General features: G+C 40.3%; 1 long non-coding RNA gene across 2 annotated transcripts; it reads right to left on the bottom strand.

Annotated features, from left to right (window-relative positions):
- Positions 1–6,912: 6,912 nt before the first annotated feature.
- On the bottom strand, positions 6,913–9,549 carry LOC109734327 (uncharacterized). 2 transcript variants are annotated; one of them, XR_002225836.4, is made up of 4 exons: positions 9,256–9,543; positions 8,402–9,163; positions 7,700–7,824; positions 6,913–7,236 (listed from the first exon to the last, which is right to left on the bottom strand). It is a non-coding gene; the product is annotated as an uncharacterized lncRNA (long non-coding RNA). The 2 variants fall into 2 exon arrangements; XR_002225835.4 differs by lacking the exon at positions 6,913–7,236 and having other exon boundaries at positions 7,478–7,824; positions 9,256–9,549.
- Between the last annotated feature and the right edge of the window lie 5,290 nt (positions 9,550–14,839).

Genomic DNA, 14,839 nt, shown 5'->3' with positions numbered 1-14,839 from the left:
CCGTCCGCTCGGCAGCAAGAAATCAGCTTCGCATCGCTACCTTGGGCTGACAACGGTTGTTAGCATATTGGGCCGGCTGGAGATCGTCCCATGGGCTGGCAGCCCAATATGGAGGCAGGAATGAGCTACGAGCCTGATTTCAATAACAAAGACGGGAGGAGAGAGACTATACGAACCGTTTTCTTTCACTTCGGGGTGGCAAACCTTGTAAATTCAGCCAACTCCACGTTTTGAAGGATTCTTGAAGCTGCGATTTCTCAGATTCTCCAACTCCTCAAAATAACACTGTGGTCTATCACGGCTTCTCGAAGCTTAGCTTCCAGGAGCTAGGGCGTTCGGCTCCGCTCCGCTCGAGGAGTTTGTGGAGTGCAGAGTTGGAGGACTTCAGAACGGGCTCTATGTTGGAAGCTCCTCGCTGGTCATTGAGGGAGTGAGCAGTGCTGCAACGATGGAAGCTATTGCCTGTAGGGAGGCTCTCTCCTTAGCAGATGACCTGATGTTACATAACTTCGTTGTGGCGTCTGACTCGAAGCAGATTGTGGGTGAGATCAATAATCGCTCCAATGGTGTGTACGGGGTGATCTTATCAGAGATAAAGAATAGGGCTCTTTTGTTTAATTGCAGTTTTACGTTTGAAGGCCGAGCGGTCAATCGCGAAGCCGATAGGTTAGCCAAGTTTTCAAACTCTTTAGATCAGGGAAGACATGTTTAGTTTGATGCAACCCCATGATCCGATTGTAATGCCACTCCATGTGAGTTATGGTTAAACATGTTAATCACTAATTCTTGGGTATTGTGAGTTCATCACAAAAATGCCCGCTCGATTGCGTTCTGTTGCAACTCGATGTAAGAACTACTATGGCCTGAAAGACTAGCTAGAAATGAGGTTAAGGTATACACAGGGAACATAGTAAATGTTACTATACCTTCCATCGGTGTATTGCCGTCTGTATTTATTTTCATAATTCATTTAGAGTTTTACAAACTCTAGCCCATTGCATAAGGTATCTTGCAAGAAGGTTGTTCATAAGAGAACTTTTTATGTTCGATGTTATGAATAACACAAGGGCCATACTTTCATTATGAATGAGATGTATGTTATGAATATTGATAATAATACAATACCTCTGGGTTTACTTTCATAATTCATTTTAGAGTTTCATACACTCTAGCCCATTGCACAATGTTTGTTGCAAAAGAGTTGTTCATAAAAACAAAAATTATTGTTAAGTATTATGAATAACATAAGGGCCATACTTCCATCATCGATGGGACGTATGTTATGAATATTGATGGTAATATGATACATCCATAACACTGACGCTAAATGTCGTAAGACTAAAAGAATACCACACAAGTGTGGCACTACATTTGGTCACATTGGAGAAACCCGCATGGAAAATTCCATTATGATGGATTTTGAAGTCTTTTTGATTTTGAATCATCTGACACTTGCAACTTTCCTCCGAAAAGTGAAGTGACTAAAATACCGTTCACAGGCCATAAGGAACGAACAACAAACTTATTAGTGATCATACATTTGATGTGTGTAGTCTGATAAGTGTTGTTAGTGGTGGATTTATTTATCTTCACAAATGACTCAAGTAGATATATGGATATTTACTTGATGAGACGTAAGTCTGGATCTTTTGAAATCATTTGAAAGGTTCTCAAAAATGAAGTAGAAGTTATTGTAACAAGAAAATTATGTTTCTGCAATTTGATTGCACAAAGGAATATTTGAGTTACATGTTTAGCGAATGTCCGATGAGTTGTGAAAGGGGTTTCATAACTTGCACCTCCCGGAACACCACTGCAAGTGGAAAGTCTGTGGAGATGTAATCAAACCATTTATGACATGGTAAGGTCAAAGATGGCATAAATAAATTTGCCATTATCCTTTTTAAAGTGATGCTTTAGAGACTGCGGCTTTTACACTGAAAAGAGCTACATCGGGTCAGTTGAAATGAAGCCATGGTATGGTACGCCCAACCATGTTATATCTTTTCTTAACATTTGGAATATGGGGCTTGTGTAAAAGGTTACAAACCTATTCCAAATCAGACAAGTGCTACTTTGTAGGTTATACCAAAATGTTGGGTATTCCTCCCTCACTATACCGAGGCAAATAGTTTTGCCGCGAAACGGTGTGCTTTTAAAGAGAATGGTTCTTTCAAAAAGGTGAGTGGGAGAATAGTGCAACTCGACGAGATAAACAATATCTACGTCATCAGATCAAAGGAAAGAGACCTTGGAAGTAATTCCAGAGTTTCCTACTGCGACTGATACGGAAGTCTCTACAATAAAATGTATGAACTTCGGTCGAACTTGCAGCTGAACCGCGTAGGCAAGGCTCGTGCAAACCTCTCAGGTGCGCAAACGAGATATTGTTGTTAGACAACATTATACCTACGATACACAAGGAAGCGTTGATGGGCCTTGACTCCAGAATTGGCTAAATGCCAATACAACCCGAGTTAGTTTCCATATAAGTGATTCAAGATTTAAACCTTGATACACCTTTCGGAAGACTTAGAGTCTAACGAATATTTATGGAACTTAAAACTGATACGGATAAAAATGTTTTATCCATAAAGCTCGACTTGTTCAAATAACAAGTTCAAGAGTTGACTACGATGAGGTTGTTTTCATCGTAGCGATGCTTAAAGTCGGTTCGGGTTAAACTAGCAATTAATACATATTTCAATCATGAGATATGAAACATGGATGATAAAAGGATTTCCATCTGATGGAAATGAAAGCTAGGACTTGTATATGATACAGTCCAAAGTAATTTGTCGATCCAGAGGATGCTAGTAGGTATGCAAACTTCAGAGTTCCAGCAATAGACAGAAGAGAGCAAAATGGAGTTGGAATCTTCATGTTTTGATGAAATGGTCAAAGGGGTTTTGACTTCATCAATGGGTAACGAAGATGCTTGTAATTCAAGAAAGTAAGTGGGAGCGTAATAATATTTCTAAAAACCTTATGTGCTTGGCACATTGGTAATTGGAAATAAATTTCTTGACACGAATTAGGACTTCATTTGAAAATAGTTTTTCGATGAAGTGCTTAGGCTAAATAGCCTCAATATTAGGCATGATGATCTATGGAGATAGATTTACCTAATGGGGCTAAGCAATGAATACATATTGACAAGATGCTAAAACCTTTTAGCATTTAAAACGCCAAGGAGTGATTCTTGCCGAAGTCACATGAAAAGAGTTTTTGCAAGACTCGGTGTCCCAAAACACTGATGAGTAAAATACATGATGGAGATTCCACACACTCTTGTGTTTGGATTAATCATGTATTCCATGGTATGTAAAACAACCAGATATGTCCGATACTCCCAAGGTGTTGCGAGTATGGATACCAAAGTGATCAAATTACTGATCATGGGACAACAGTGAAAGATGTCACAGAGTACTAGAGTAAGTACTGATGACATGGTTTTCTCGCAAGTAGAGATCATGAAGAGTTCGTTGTGAAATGTTACATCGATACAGTCTTCATCTTTTCTCCATGCGATTTTCGATTTAAATTAAGGGTTTTGTGTAACACACAATGTGGTGGCACAGTTAGTTGGAATTTGTTCAAACTAGTTACTGTGGCGAATTCTATAACAAGGGCTAAGTATGTTGACGCTTTAGAAGCGACAAAGAAGATGTTGAATCATATAGTTCATTCATGAACTTAGTATGGTTCCAAGATGGCTTTTGACAATGGGACACTACTGCAGATAGTTGCTCCATAACTCAGTCTGAGGAATCCAGGTTCGACCTGTGATTCACATACATACAAAGCCAAGTCCACACAAAATATGAATTTTGTGAAAATGTGAAAACGCGAGGACATGCATAGATACACACGGAGCTGAAGTCGTCAGATCCATTGGACATCAGGCTATACCACAAGCGAAGCATATTTACACCGGTGTGCCACAGGTGTGAAGTGCATTAGTATAAGCTAGATTATTGTCTCTAGTGCAAGTGGGAGTCTGTAGGAGATATGCCCTAGAGGCAATAATAAATATTATTGATTATATCCCTGTTCATAATTATGTTTATGTTTCATGCTATAACTGCTGTGGTTCCCGAGCCCGTATATCCATAAAGGCTCTGGGGAGAACCCATATGCACGTGTGGAATAATAAACGGTAAAATGTATTCCTAGTCGTGCCTCTAAGACTAGCTCAAGTGTTGCATCATGATTATGTTTTCCCAATCATGGGCATGTCTATGCCAAGCAACTTTGAGGGCACAATGTCAGGAAGGACGTTTGTGTTGAATCGACCCGAATTGATGTTATGCTATGAGATACATTCGTCACAAGTTAATGATTTATAACACAGAGATAGTTAATGTTTGCATAATTCCTTAGACCATGAGAGTATCGAGTTTCTTCATACTTGCTTCATGAACTTTGGGGTTTGTTAAATGTCATCCGTAACTGGATGGCTATTACGGCGGCTTACGGGTTCATGGGAAAGTATGTTAAGTAACTTGATAGCTCGAGATTGGGATTTGCTCCTCCGACGATGGAGAGATATACTCGGGCCCTCTCGGTGTTACGGTGTCCATCATCGTCTGGCCAGACACTTTGTGATTTGATCACGGGGATGCCGGAACACGAAACGAGAAAAGAGAACAAAACCGGTAACGAGGTAACTAGCATAGTGGACAAGTTGTTCATCCACGGGAATGCCAACATGTCTCACCTCGGGTATTTGTAACATATCGCGAAGCAACAGGAATAGCACACGGCAACTGGAGGTTCACTCGAATATTTATTCGTGTGGGTATAGGGGTCAATATGGGTGTCCACGGCTCCGATGTTGATCATTGATCGGAAGGGGTTCCGGGTCATGTCTATACTTCACCAAACCTATAGGGTCACACGCTTAAGGGTCATCTATCTGCTGAATACTTGACAGGGAGTCTGAGAGAAAATCACCGAAAAAGTTTCGGACACCGAAAAGTTTCGGACAGCGGAATCGTACTGCAGAGAGAGGTCACCGGATGAGTTTCGGTGAAACCGAAAAAGTTGTTTCGGGGTATGCCATTAAGTCAAAATGGTTTCGGCACATGCCTGATAATTCTTGGAGGGTGCCAGAATCATTCTGGAAACTTTTTGGAATTTTCAGAAATAAAAACCGAAAATGTTTCGGAGCTGCCGGTACCGCTTTGGCTGTTTTTCGTAGATGAAATTCACTAATCTGAAATTGTTTCAGAACGAATCCAAAATCATTTTAGTGGGTACTGGAATTATTCTAAGACCCACAAAAATATTTTCGGATTTAGTGGACGCGAAAAATTGTCTTCATGAATAGTGAAAACGCATTCTTGTTTGCTTTTCGCGGATGAAAATCACTAAACCGAAATTGTTTCGGAACGCGTTGAAAATTATTTTAGTGGGTACTGAAAATGTTCCGAGCCCACATAAATATTTTCAGTTCGAACGGACGCTGAAAAATGTCGTCATGAATAGTGAAAGTGCTTTTTGCTTGGCTTCTTGGAGAAGCCACCTTGAGAGCCTTTTTGGTATTTCCCCCCTTGGCTTCTTGGAGAAGCCACCCTTGGGCTTGGCCTATAAATAGGGGTGGAGGGGGCTGCCTAAAGGATCATCCCTTCTCACATACAAGTGCCATGCATGATCTGGCTTCTCTCTCCCTCCCAGCGAAATAGTTTCGTAGAGCCGAAAGGCTGTCTGGATTCCGGTGGGAATTAGTTCTGGACGGCGAAGCCCTGCCGGATAGATGACACCGTATGTGTGCAACTCTGTAGAGAGATCGTAGTTTCGGTCTTAGTTCGTGAGTGCCTCCCGAAGGGCTGTCCGTGTGACCGTCCGAGTTTCGAAGGTCCTCCCGAAGGGCTGTCCGAGTGACCGTTCGAGTTTCGAAGGTCCTCCCGAAGGGCTGTCCGCGACACCGTCCGGGGGACTGTTCGACCGCCTCCCGGAGGGCTGTCCGAGGAGCAGATGAGGGTATACATCCTCGCGGTTGGGAGGTTGTAAATCCTAGCTGCGGGGATCTGCACCGCCGATCGTCATCGACTCTACTTCCCGCTGCGCTACGAGTCGGTAACGAAAAAGATCAAACCTTGTATGCAGTCTTCATAGTGGTCCTAGGCTAGTGCGTAGGTCAGAAATTTTTTGTTTTCTGCTGCGTTACCCTTCAATGCTCGGCTCCGACCGAACTCCACATGTTGAGCTGGCCCGCACGATAAAACCTGCAAAACCCTCGCGGATTGAGCTATTCACTTTCGACATATGGGCGCAAAATCATTGATCTTCCAGAAGCTTATCATGGTATGGTCAAACTTTGGCGTCAAAGTTTGCTCAGTTCGTGGATCTGAAGCCCTCCTCCTCTGATTTCGAGGGCAACTTTTAGAGATCTCCAACAAGCGCGCTGTAAAAATTGATTATTTTGAGCGCGTGATAGAAACCGGCGCTTCAGCAGACACGCTAAAATCACGCACGGTAAAGTTGGTTCAGCGCACTGGGAAAACGGCATCGCGCGCAGCTTATTTGTTGCGTCCGCTCCCGCGCACTGGGCATGGCAATCGGGCGTGCGAATCTCACCAACCATCAGATTTGAAACTTCCACGCCCTGGCTCTGCCGCCCGCACCTTCCCATTTGCTCCGGTGACCCATCGGTGCTTCCTTCGCCTATCCCTGCGCGCCGCCGCTGCTTCCTCTACCTTCTCTCCTCGCCGCCGCCACTCAACGTACCATCCATCCGACGAACAGCGCCTGGCGGCTATTTGCAGCTTGGCGTCCACAAGGTGTTTGACAAAACGCTTGCAAGGTATCTATTGCTTCAATTTCATATTTTTAGATGAACTAGATCATTGATGGCGCGCGTGCTGCGCCCGTCTATTTGTACAAGAAAATGATAAATTTTCACGAATATATAGCCACATGAAACATATTATACTTGCACAAACATAACCTTACATTAGTCAGTAATCAAGGGAAATCGCATATACATATTTAGCAAAAGCAAAGTTCACAAATAAAAATTTGTCTTGATATGACAACATACACAACAATGTCCTTGGTAAATAGAGCTAGATAACCACTGATTGAGCACATATACTTGAAGCACTGGTTTCACACCTATACACAGGTGCCGGATTGTAGAGATGCAAAAGAATGAGATCAGCATATGCTTTAATTTTCATGGCTATAATCTTCATGATAATGTTCCGTGGGTGAGGAGAATCATCATTGTTTCTGAGAGTTACAAGCATCCCAAATGTACCACAACATCACAGCCATAGGAACGCAAATAATTTGTTAGGTAGCGAAGTTTTATAGTACTTAATACGCAGAGAATCAAAGGTCCATTTATATACTGTAAGCAATGTACTTTAGTGACATAATCGTTCTTTCTGATATAAAAAAAACTACACACAAAATGAAATCATAAATTCCTATTAACATTGTTTGTTTTGTCAAAAAGTCAATTTAAGAGTAGAAAGCAAAAGACCATGGGTCATTTGAATAGTATATCAAACTATTAACGTCACATGGCATGGAACATAGGTAGCCGAAATTAATCTTCAAACCAATACATAACATCTCACATCAGGAAATGAGTTTATTGTTCCACCTTTCTATTTCATCGTTACTAACAATTTATGGCTGATAGAAGTTACAATGAAGCTTTACAAAAGCAAGATGCGTTAGTGGCTACCTTGGCAGCGCCGCTTTAGAAGAATTTCAAGAGGCAAGGAAGGTTGTTGTAGTTTCACAAAAAGTAACAAGTTTCAGGGTGCTGCCAGCTTCAATGAAATTCTCCAGAGCAAAAGCATCACAATCCTGGAAAATATAGCACCAAAGTATAAGCTTTGCCAACATGAACTAAAGACAGATAAGCTTGATGTCAAGATTGGCTAAGCATAACCTTGCTGTCAAGATTGACTTTCAAATGCGAATTTCAAAGTAGCGCATAACCTTGTGTTGAAACTCATATAGGGAACTTAGAAGAATATCAAATAAAAATTAAACTAATTATAAATTATAAATTACATATTGTATAAGGGATCAACACATGATTTCTTTTTTAGATTCAGTTTTTATGCAATGATAGAAATTGAGAATTTACCATAAAAATAAGAGCTAGATTGCAATGAAGAAGACATAAACGATAGAGGAGCGGAAGCAGGATTCTTATATGGTACTGCGCCTGGGGATGCCGGTCCAACAGGCCTAGTGGGAAAGTTTAACATAGTATAGAAGAGCCAACATTACTTCAGTTTAACAATCGTTCCACACCATAGTGGGAAAGTTTCGTCTATAACATTCCTAGAATACAGAGAATCACCCAAATAAATCTCCAAAAAGGAAATTACCCAAAAACAATTCTAGAATTATGCAGTATTCAATCAGGTCTTACCGCATCCGAGGATGCCGGCCTCCTCCAAGAGATGGAAACTGTAGGTGCGAAGGGAGGCCGTCAACGCCGCCGGGGAAGCCGGTTCAGTGGTGCCACCTCGGGCAAAGTGACGTGTCGCGGTGGACACCACCACACGCCCCTCAAGATCACGGTATAGGGTGGGGAGCCATCGCTCGAGGTCTCAAATAACGAAGCATTTGTAGGCAAGACCAGAATATCTCGTTCTATTTTCTCTACCGGCTCATATCTCACAAAATTATATGAGTATGTAAAATATGAAAGAAGCAAATGTTACCAAAGATCAACTATATCAGTTGTCCACAATGTGCACCAGGACCATTTTTCTACTATAGTAATAAAATTGATGGAAGAAATCAAGATTAGTCCATCCCAATTTACCTAGACATGCAATGCACATGCCACGAATCTGCCTTACAAAATTTTTGGGCAAGCATCAACCTTCTGGGCAGAGTATTATAGACTGTCCTGAATTTATATGAGTAAAGATTATCTAGGGTAGGATATAAAAGGATACTGAGTTACTTACCTGTTAAGTGGGCGCAGGGGTGACCCTCAAAAAAATTGAATCGTGTGGAGCAGGTAAACAACTCTGCCACCAATCCTTCATAGTTCTTTCGTTGGTGCAGCGTCGCTGGTGAATCACAATTGTTTGAGGCAGATTCGATGTGGTACAAATTCATCTGCCGTCTTGACAATGGATGTTGGATTACAGGCAGCAGTGGAGGATGAATTGGATCATACCTAGCAGCAGTAGAGGATGGATTAGAGCATGCCTGGGTTTCTCTTTTCTAGATCGATTTGGTCATACCACAGACGTCCCGAAGAAAAGATACCTCTACTGTCGTTGGGAGGATTACGACGAACGGAAGTTGGGGGATGCTCGATGATGCTGCCGTTCGGAGGGGCGGCGAACAGAAGGAGGTCGGCCAGCCTATAGGGAGCACCGTCGCCATGACCGGTCGATCCATCCCTCCTCTTTCTCTCGCAGCTACCGTCCGCATCGACCTCTCGCCTCTCGTGCAGTGCCGGATCCCCTTCTTCTTTCTATCGCAACGACCCGTTTCTGTGTGTTGACCGGGTGGATCGACGATGGGCCTTCAGAAAAAATCTACAGAATGGGCTGCTCGACCGCAGGGCTTCCTTTCGGCCTCTGGAGCAGTAGCATAGGCCAGTTAAGGAATTACACAGAAAATCTGACGGCCAGGAACGAGCAGATCGCGAAAATGGACGGCCGAAAACACAAATCGCTATGAGAGCTGGGATTAGGTGCAGTTATACTGTCCTTAATTTGGTGCCTATTTTTTTGTAGTTTTAATTAGTTTAAATTCAGCTTTGTAGATGAGTTCGTCCTACGATTCTTCTGATGGAGAATTTAACATTCAAGAGGAGGAGGACATCGCATTGACCCTAGCTATGCACGTTAATAAAAAGCCGAAGCATGGTGGTTCGGTCATCGATCGTCAGAAATTGTGAAGGGATAGGATCGATGCCCACAACAAATTGATGAGGAACTATTTTGTGGAGAATTCCACATACCCCGAGTCCTACTTGCGGCGCCGTTTTAGGATGAGCATCGAGTTGTTCAATTACATTGCGGAGAAAACTGGCGAGCCATGATCGGTTTTTGCAGCAAAGCAGGAATTCTGCCGGAGAACTCGGGCATATTCCCTTTCAAAAGGTGACCGCCACTTTGTGTATGTTAGCCATCATGTGTGTCAAGCGCATCGCAGTCAGAATTATGCAAGTGTTTGGTCCGAAATATTTGAGAGCTCCCAATGTTGAAGACACTGCAAGGCTTTTGGAGATGAACAAAGCTCGCGGGTTCCCAGGTATGCTTAGCTCAATGGATTGCATGCATAGGAGTTGGAATAACTGTCTTAAGGCATGGCATGGACAATTTCACAGCCAGAAAAATGGCTCCACTATAATCCTTGAAGCGGTGGCCGATCAGGAGACTTGGATTTGGCATGCTTTTTCGAAATGCCTGGATCTTTGAATGACATTAGTGTTCTTAATAGGTCTCCACTCATGAATAAGGTTGCAAATGGTGAAACTACACCGGTGGATTTTGTAGCAAATGGTCATACATACAACTATGGCTATTATCTTGTGGATGGCATCTACCCAAGGTGGCAAACATTTGTGAAGCCGTTGAGGACACTGCAAGGTAAGAAAAATATTTATTTCCACAATGCTCAGGCGGCGGCTAGGAAAGATGTGGAGAAAGCTTTTGGGATTTTGCGAGCCCAATTTGCTATTGTTAGAGGAACACGCTGAAAAAAGGATTACATCGAATAGATCTCCAATAACATCGAGGAGAACATTGTATTGAAGATCAAAGAGAGAAGAAGAAGCCTTCTAACTACTAGCTATGGACCCATAGGTCTGTGGTAAACTACTCACACATCAACGGAGGGGCGGCGAGGTTGAAATAGAAGCCCTCTGTGATCGATTCCCCCTCCGACAGAGTACCGAAAAAGGTCTCCAAATCGGATCTCATGAGAACAGAAACTTGTGGCGGCGGAAAAAGTATTTTGGGTGGCTCTCTGATGTATGGGGAATATTTGAGAATTTATAGAGGCGGAATTAGGTCAAGAGGTGCCACGAGGGGCCCACAAGGGGGCGCGCCTCCCGAGTTTGTCGCTCCCTCGTGGCTCTTCAGGTCTTCTCCCGAACCTTCTAGAGTCCCTTCTGATCTATAAAAACTTATTCCAAGGTTTTTTCTTCATTTGGACTTTGTTTGATATTGATTTCCTGAAAACAAAAAAAGCAAAAAAACAACAACTGGCGGGCACTAGGTTAATACGTTAGTCCCAAAAAATAATATATAATTGCATAATAAACATCCAAGATTGATACTATAATAGCATGGAACAATAAAAAATTATAGATACATTGGAAATGTATCAAGCATCCCCAAGCTTAATTCCTGCTGGTCCTCGAGGTAAATGATAAAAATAGAATTTTTGATGTGGAATGCATGTCCGGAGAAACTATTGAAGATGATTTTGATATGCATATTACTCGTTGTGATGACTATGACTGGGAAAATAATGATACTTCTTATGATCTTGAAAAGCTTTTTGGCACCAACTTAGAAGATTATGATGATAGTAATTGTTATACTATTGGTGTTATTCACACTATTAATGATGAGAGTGATTATGCTTATGATATGCAAAGCCACAAGCTTGGGGATGTTATGTTTGATGAGAATGACATATTTGAGAATTTATTTGCTGCAATTAATGTTTGTCCCAAGCTTGGGGATGCTATGCTTAATGAAGATGATATTTTTAGTCCCCTTACTTTGAATGGTCAAATTTATTATGATGATTGCATGCCTCCTATTTATGATGATTGCAATATTTACGAAAGTGGGTTTGGAAGGGTGTCAACTTTAGATAATTATTATCCCACTATTTTGGAGGGTGTTCAATCTTACTATAATGGTAAAAGTGGATTTGTAGAGGTCATGACTTTATTTACTAATGATTCCACTATCTTGGAAGAGGTTTCAATTGACTATGATGAGAACAAAGTTGCTACTTATGATGATTATTGTGATGATACTTATGTTATAAAAAGTAGTGATAATTATTCTTATAAATCTTGTCATAATTGTGAATAATATTCTACTGAATATTACTCCTTTAATGTGGAAACAATTTATAGTGTTCAAGTTTCATATGATACTCCCACTATTACGAATGAGAATAAATTTGCTTATGTGAAGAGTAATAAATTTTCTATGCTTGGGGATCATGAAAAGAATGCTTTATGTGATAACCATATTGTTGAATTCACTCATGATGCTACTGAAAACTATTATGAGAGAGGAACATAAGATTCATGATGCTCCAGTTATGTTTCAATTCTTTACTTTTGTGTGAGCATCATTCAAATCATCATGCCTAGCTAAAAAGGCATTAAAGAAAAGCGCTTGTCGGGAGACAACCCAATATCTTTACCTACAATTTTTGTGAGATCACATGATTAAGCTACCGTATTAATCATGTTTTATAGCTTTTGTTTCAATAAAGTGCTAAGTAAATCGTTTGGGATAGTGTGGATGATAGTTGACTTGATTCTGTGCAAAAACAGAAACTTTTGCGCCTAGTAACAGAATTGTTGAAGATCACTGGAGCGACAAAAAATTCTGAACTTTTGAACTATAATTGATATACAAATTGCCTATGTTAACCTAATTTTTCAGAATTTTTGGATTTACATAAGTATGGTTATTGTTCAGATCATTACAATTTTTTCTGTTTTTGAGAGATTCTTTTTTAAATGCATAGTTTGCTTGTTTTATAGTTTCTATGGCTTATACTGGTCAATATAAATTGTAGGGTACAGTAGGAATTGTGTGAGAAAAATTATGAATCTTGTCTTGACAGTATCATACTAACCTATCTCATGAAGTTCGGTTAAGTTTTGTGGTATTGAAGTATTCTAGTTTTGGGTGATATATCGATATGAGGAGAATAAGGAGCGGCAAGACCCTAAGCTTGGGGATGCCCAAGGCACCCCAAGGTAATATTCAAGGAAGACCCAAGCTACTAAGCTTGGGGATGCCCCGAAAGGCATCCCCTCTTTCATCTTCAACGTTATCGGTAACCTCACTTTGGAGCTATATTTTTTTTCGTCACATGATATGTATTTTGCTTGGAGCGTCATTTTCTTTTCTTTTGATTTGCTTGTTGTTATTTAGAATAGTATTTTGTATCTTTTATATTTCAATAAAAGTGACAAGTATAGCCTTTACCATGCTCAATTTGCAAATCTATATGTTGTTGTTTGAAAACAGAAAGTTTTCTATCATTCTCTGGATTCTTTAGAAAAGTCAGAATGTGATAAGATCTTGAAATCTTTACACGGTAAGGCATAACAAAATATCTATAGTATGGTAATTTTCTAGAACTTTTGGAGTTAAAGAAGTATGAATCTTTCTTCATCCTTTACAGACTGTTCTGTTTAGACGGATTGCTGTTATGTTTGCATATGTTTGCTTGTTTAATGATTCTATTTGAGGATAGGAGTATTAAATATGCAAAGGAATTTAGTATGCAATGTTAAATTATAATTTTAGTGATTTTCTATAGTAGATAATGTTAAGGTTTTCACTTGATTTATACTAACTTATCTCACAAGTTCTTGTTCAATTTTATGTGGATGAAGTTTTTAAGATTTAGGGATACTATGATATGAGAGGAATTGAGGAGACACAAAAGCTCAAGCTTGGGAATGTCCAAGGCATCCCAAGATAACATTTCAAGAAGTCTCAAGTATCTAAGTTTGGGGATGCCCCGGTAGGCATCCCATATTTTTTCATCAACAATTATAGGTTAGTATTGGTTGAGCCTAAGTGTTTGCTTCTTCACATGAGTTGTGCTATTATTGGAATGTCATTTTGTTTTGTTTACTTCACGGTTTGAGTAAAATACTTAAGATCTGAAATTTTTGAAAGAGAGAGAGAGAGAGAGAGTCATCACATAGCTACTTAATTATTTAACTACTCATTTGATCTTCACTTATATCTTTTTGGAGTAGTTTGTCAATTATTCTTGTTCTTCACTTATATCCTAAGAGTAAATTGTTGAATGAATTGAATTTCATAAAGTTGAAATTATATGTGCTTCATATGCTTGTATCATACCTAGTAGTAGCTTCACATTGGGTTTAGAAAGCAAAATCTATTGAAATTTGACAATCAGAATATTGGTCATACAAGCAATTCATGAAAGATTAGTATAAGGAAGAGAACTTGCACATACAAATATATTATCTTGTACATCTTTTATAATTGTGATTACCCATTAATTATTTTCAAACTTGATCAAATTAGTTGAAATTGGACAAGGAAGACAACATAATGAGTTATGTTTGGGTACATTTGTATAGAAGTTATATTTTTATTGATCCTCCAACATGTGGTGCTTGCTTAGGATATTTGCTAGCCAAAAAATCATACTAGGTAGAGATACTACGTGTGCATCCAATAGCCCTTAAACCTAGTTTCTTGCCATGAGTGTCCACCATATCTACCTATGGATTGAATAAGATCCTTCAAGTAAGTTGTCATCGATGCAAAAGCAATAAAATTTGCTCCTAAAATATGTATGATCTTTTATTGCACAGGAAAATAAGCGTTGTATGAACTTACGATGGTAAAGAAGTGAAATAGAAAGAAGGGGAGAGTTTGTGTAAGTACCTATAGAGATTTAGTCGGGTGCACCGCAACATTCCTAAGATACATCCGGCAGCTGTGATTGCCGCATTCCACACGAATGTGCACAATCGAAGGATGCGTGCCAAGATGAATGTTCGGCTTCCAAAGACCGTCAACGAACTCTACATGTTGGCAGACAAGTGTGCTCATGCCGAAGAGGGAAGAAGACTTCCCGAGGAAGAGGT

The sequence above is a fragment of the Aegilops tauschii genome, chromosome 4 (assembly GCF_002575655.3).
Source record: "Aegilops tauschii subsp. strangulata cultivar AL8/78 chromosome 4, Aet v6.0, whole genome shotgun sequence".
NCBI lineage: Eukaryota > Viridiplantae > Streptophyta > Magnoliopsida > Poales > Poaceae > Aegilops > Aegilops tauschii.
This window is presented reverse-complemented; position numbering and strand designations above follow the sequence as displayed.